Source organism: Rhagoletis pomonella, unplaced genomic scaffold, assembly GCF_013731165.1.
Source record: "Rhagoletis pomonella isolate Grant_MI unplaced genomic scaffold, Rhpom_1.0 Rhpom_scaffold_00013, whole genome shotgun sequence".
Taxonomy (NCBI): Eukaryota; Metazoa; Arthropoda; class Insecta; order Diptera; family Tephritidae; genus Rhagoletis; species Rhagoletis pomonella.
The window spans coordinates 13,495,942-13,501,541 of record NW_023458567.1 but is presented as its reverse complement, the minus strand read 5'-3'; the positions used below and the strand labels follow the sequence as shown (position 1 = coordinate 13,501,541).

The 5,600-nt window shown below is 35.6% G+C and overlaps 1 long non-coding RNA gene across 2 annotated transcripts in view; it reads left to right on the top strand.

Annotated features, from left to right (window-relative positions):
- Positions 1 to 5,287, top strand: part of LOC118748838 — a 6,456-nt gene extending 1,169 nt beyond the window's left edge. The window contains exon 2 of one of the 2 annotated variants that reach the window (XR_004994101.1): positions 4,344 to 5,287. This is a non-coding gene — a long non-coding RNA (uncharacterized LOC118748838). Of the gene's footprint in view, positions 1 to 4,340 lie in introns of both variants that reach the window. The other variant, XR_004994100.1, reaches the window with a different exon arrangement.
- The last annotated feature ends 313 nt before the right edge of the window (positions 5,288 to 5,600 follow it).

The window sequence follows — 5,600 nt, the reverse complement described above, 5'->3', positions numbered from 1 at the left end:
TCCGGTAAAAATAATAAAATTTCAATTTAATTAATTTCTAAAAAAAAAATAAATAGATAATTTCAATAATTATTTTTTTTTCTCGCCAAATTTCTAAAATTATTTCCAGCAAAAAATTAACATTCAAAAAATTCATTGGTAAATCTCTGAAACTTCCGATGAAAATGATTATTCAAAAATTTAAATTTTTTCACTGACAGATGCTTTTTCCAGCAATTTAAATGGCTAATGATTTTTTATTTTCTGTCAATTTCCATATGGAATTCAAAAATTTAAAATCGTTTTTCACTTAAATTGTTTTCGTGAAATTGGCTGTAAATCGCTGAAATAGTTTCAGACAAAAAATTAGAACACTTAAAATTTCAAAATTGTTTCGTATCTAAAACTTTTAAGTCATTAAAAACTTTAAATTTTTATCCACATTTCTAAAATAATTTCCTACAAAAGAGGCTTCCGACGAAAAATAATAATTCAGTATTTTTTTTACCAAAGGCTTCAGACAAAAAATGGAAAAAATTAAATATTTCGTGAAAGATTTTTAATGTACATATAATAATTATGTATAACTCAAAAATATACTAAATATTTTATCAGGAAAAACTTTATTCTGCAAAAATAAAATATTCAAAAATTTAAATTTTTTTTCACCAAATTTGCGAAATTATTTCCGGCAAAAAATTAACATTAAGAAATTAAATTTTTTTCTGCCAAATCTCTAAAACTTACGACGGAAAATAATAATGCAAAAATTTAAATGGTTTCAGACAAAAACCAAAAAAATCGAGATTTTCAACACTTTTTCCCGAATACCTTTAAATTATTCTTTACTATTTTCGACAAAACTTAAAAGACTAAAAAATTATTCGCAAAATTTTTGAAACTTCCGACAAAAAGAATATCCATTCAAAAATTTATTTTTTTGCAAAACCTCTGAAATTGTTTACGACAAAAAATTAAACCATTAAAAACTTTTTATTTTTTTCCACAAATCTCTGAAATTATTTGCAATAAAAGAAAAAATAGTAAAATACGCTTTGACTATAATTTAAAGAGTAGGGTAGTAAAAATTTAAATACATTGTTCCGAAAATAGAGGTAGGCCGGTTTTATCAGTATTTTAAGTGAAAGGTTATTTTTTACTTATGTACGTTAGTTTTCATATTAATTTACACAAAATAATAATTTTTCACTTAAATTGCTGTAGTGAAACTGGCTGTTAGTTTTCGACGAAAAATTTTAAGAAAAGTTACATTTTGATTAAAACTTTTTCATAGATTCTCTGAAGTTAGTTTAAAAAAAAAAATAATTATAAAATTAAAACTATGCATCAGCGAAAGTTTAAACCTCCAATTGTTTTGCTACAAATATATAAGTTTATAATAAACTAAATAAGTTTATAATAAACTAATTTCGATTAAAATAAAATCCTAGAAAATCCATATTTTCATCGAAAAATTTCTGAAATTATTTTCAATAAAAAAAAATCAATAAGATTTTATCTGGCTGCAATCAAGGCAAGGCGAATTTGTACAAAGTGGTCTTACTAGATCAGCTGATTTTGTGTGTATGTTTCGCCTTGAAAGAAAATGATTACGATTATCGAGATTTGACAACCACTTCGCCACTGAAATTTCGGTAGGAAAGAAGTTTAAATTGCTGCAAAAAAATAATGCTGGGTATTCAAACGGCTTAACAGTATTCGAAAGTGGTATTACAAGACCTTTCTTTCACTCGAGATCTTTTACCGAGCCCGTACTCTAGTCTTTTTTGATGATCTATGTAAGTGGTGGGCGAAGCTAAATTGGATATAGAAGAAGGTCTATCCAGTTTTGCTTCACCGATCATCTAGAAAATATAGTCCTCATCGGGGAGGGAAGGTTGCTTTGAAAGAGAACAGAATCTCCAAACATTCATATGCACATACAGATCAAGAATGGGCCAGTGGCGAGCCCAATGATATTACCAATTATTTTAGATATTAAGAGCTCAATCAGATACAAGCACTAGGCTATCTCATTCAGAGGTCTACAACATTCAGTAACCGAATTGCGTTGTCTATTTGTTAGTGTAAAGCTCTTTTAAGGCTGCTTGATTGCCAGCGAAAATGAAGGCTTCTTTCGTCTCTGTAAGTTTTTGAGCAAGTTTCCGCGATGCTTTTTGGATAGCCAACACTTCCGCTTAGCATACAGAGCAGTGATCAGGGAGACGAAATGTACCACCCCTAAGTTTAGGTGTGAAAAATCTTCCGCCGATTCCTTCTGCAAGTTTTGAGTTATTTGCAAAAAACAAATTTTGAAGTCTACTATACCAGACCTTTCGTGTTGGCATCAGAGCTTTGTATTTCTTATCTTAGTATAGTTAAACGGCTTTAAATTCGCTCTATTAATGCGCCGGCTTCTCTGAGATATGCTGCCAATATACGGCTACCTCACGAGCAATTCATTTAAAAGTCCGTCGTCTCGTCGGCAGGCAAATTGCGAGCGTGTTTATGTAGTGAAAGAGAGCTTCCCACAAAAACCAGTTGCCGTTCGGAGAAAGCGTAAAACTGCAGTCCCTCCTCTCGACTTCAGTGACAACATCGAGACGCACATGACAAATCGGTGGATATGCTCGTCCAAAAGCTTAACAAAAGAAGATCGCATACGACTGAAGGTCGGGGCTATTTAAACAGAGGTTTTCAAGCTAAACGAAAGTTTCAGCAGTAGGCTTCACTCCAGCGAACTCGTACTACATCTCAGATTTCCATTACCGGACCACCGGTTCGGTTTTCAAACCGAACAAAACGCCACAAAGGAGGTCCCAGCTTCCACTGGCCCAGCACGGTCTATCACTATTCTGACAGCCAAGCTGATGCAAAGTAGCCGTATAATGCTGAAGGATTAATTCATTCATTCGAACTGCGGAAAGCCAAATGTTCCTTGACTGTTGTACGGGTGCCTGGATACAGGCACTGCATAACCGACGAGTTGGCAAGGGAAGCGACGAAAATAGACGTGATCAAATCAGCTCAGTACGTGGGCAAATCTTTAACCTTCTTTAAACGGAGATTAAAGACTAAACTCTTCGAGGAGGTGGGTCCTGGCACCCAGCTATCAGACTTCCAGATATATATGGGAAAAAGTTGATGTAAAGCGATCTAAAGCTCTCACTTATTGGGATTAACTGCTCCTCACTCATATTAGTAGTTGGAGTAATAATAGCACGTTTTTATGGGCACGCATGGCAAGGGGTTGGGCCTCAGAGACGAGGAATAAGTGGAAATCATAGAAAATTATCCCTGCCACTGTTACCTTGCATAGTTAAATTTTTTAAACCATAGGAGCGAAGAGTATTCTCTCCACTGCAGGCCTAACCTTTTGACTCTCCTCCGAACAAGGGCCTTGTCTACCCGGAGAGCTATCATGGTTGAGGTGATTGCCTCTGCTTTTTCGAGGAATGCTCCACCAGGATGTATTACTTAAGTTTAAGTGATCTTTGACTGGGATTCAAGGTATGAAGCACGGTGTTTGGGGATCTGCATTTATCGTAGCCGTGCTAGGCTCCGGATGGAGTATTAAATTAACATAGTGTCTGATGTGGGTTTCCAAAATTCTACCCAGTTCTTTAATAAAAAATTGTTAGCCTTTCCACTCGGTATGACTTAGCTATTAAAGCAGATATAATAAAAAATTTTCTCGTCGTCTTTTATGTCGATCTGCGAGACATACCAAAGCCCTTATTGCATATGTATGCAAATAAAATTCTTCGAGTGACCGCAAAAATATTTATGCCACCAACAGCGAGTCATTTTCGGAATTATTCAACCGTTTTAGACACATAAATATGCATTGCTGTGTGCGCACGAGTATGTACAGTGGGCCGCATAATGAGCGGAAATCAACTGCCCAAAATGAAATAAAGAATACCTGACACAAAAAAAAAACAGAAAATAAAAAAAATAATTTAAATACAAAAAACATTAAACATTACAGCAGACAATTGGCAATTTGTTGTGGTTGTTGCGCTTTTTGTAGCGCGTCGCTGTGCGTATGTTTGTATGTGTATGAGTGTACGCGTGTTAATGTAAGCGGAAATCGAGAATTTAATACAACAGAAACAACAACCAACAGCAAGAATAACACTGAAAGTACAGCAAAGGAAATATTAATGAGCACATCAACTAAAATAACAACAGCAGTAAAAACAGTGGCCAGCGCGCAGAAAAAAAAGCAAAAAAAAAGAATGCCGCAAGAATGCTTGTGCCAAACAATGCAAAGCATTTAACTGCATTTTTTCAGTGATTAAAAAATATTGTTTTTCGTTCTGAATTTTTTAATTTTTTTTTTTTATTTCCTTGCGCAGCAGTAAATGACAAAAAAGTGCAAGCAGCAAGCGAAGTTAAAGTGAAGCAAAGCAAAAGTGGTAAAAAAAAATCTGTGACAGTTAGTGCAAAAGAAGTGAACGAAAAAAAGGAGCAAACGAAGTGAGCGAAAAGGGAGCAAAAAGCGAGTTTAAAAAAGTGAACAAAGAAGTTTTAAAAGAAGTATTAAGAAAGTCAGAAAAAACGGGAGCAAAAAGGGGAGTGAAAAAGAGGAGCAAAAAATGTGAGAAAAATTTTTCCAACAAAAAAATATGCAAAAAAGTGACAGTTGTGATGAGTGAAGCAAGCAAATGTCTGTGAAGTGATTGTCGTTATACATATGTATGTATGTATGGAGACAAGAAAAGCAAGAACAACAAAAACGAAACAAACAGCAAGCAGCAGCATTTGCTAACTGCACTTTGTCGCATTGACAGTTAATTTGCTGTGGAGCGCCGCAAGTGTGGCCAACAGCGATCAAAAGTACCAGCAGCAGCAAAAGAATAACAAAAAAGCAGCAACAAAAGCTTTAGGAATCCTTTAATGGTTGCTGCTCGCTTGCGCAAAAAAATTTCCAAGCTTTTCTCTACCTTCCCCCTCTCCCCTCATTGTCAAGCGAGCTGGTTGTGTTGCCACGCCCCGAGTTAACTGTTCGATATCAAAAAGCAAAACCGCTGAGAACCAACAGCCGCCTGGCCTCTTAGCGGCCCATTAGTGACTACAACAACAACAACACTCCATTGCAACTAGCCAAAAACCAGACAGAAAAAGAAACGATAGCAACAACAACAATAGCCAAGAGTTGCACTAACTGCATCCGACGTCGCTGCGCCATCAGCTCAACCTCAGCTGTCATTAGTTGACGTTTTAATTGCGGCTTCGATTTGCTGCTTTGCAATTTGCATTCAAACTCGGCAAGACAATAGCCGCAAACTGTGTGCAACAACAACAAAAAAACTCACAACAGCAACAGTAACAACAATAAGTACATGCATAAAAGCCACATTATCTGTGCGCGCACGAAAGCGAAACGAAAAACGAAGTGTTAAACAAAGAAAAGTGTAAAAATTGCATTTTTCTCCTTCTGCCCCCTCTGTCAGCCACCTAGCAGGTAACTACTGCAGCGCATCAAGTCCGTAGTGCTATCAAGCTTAGATTTAGCTGTGTTTTCTCTATTGGTAAGTATCTATGAGAATTTCATCTTTTTATCACTTTGTAACTTAGTTGCATTTTACTTGGGAATCTGTACTCAAAGTTGACGT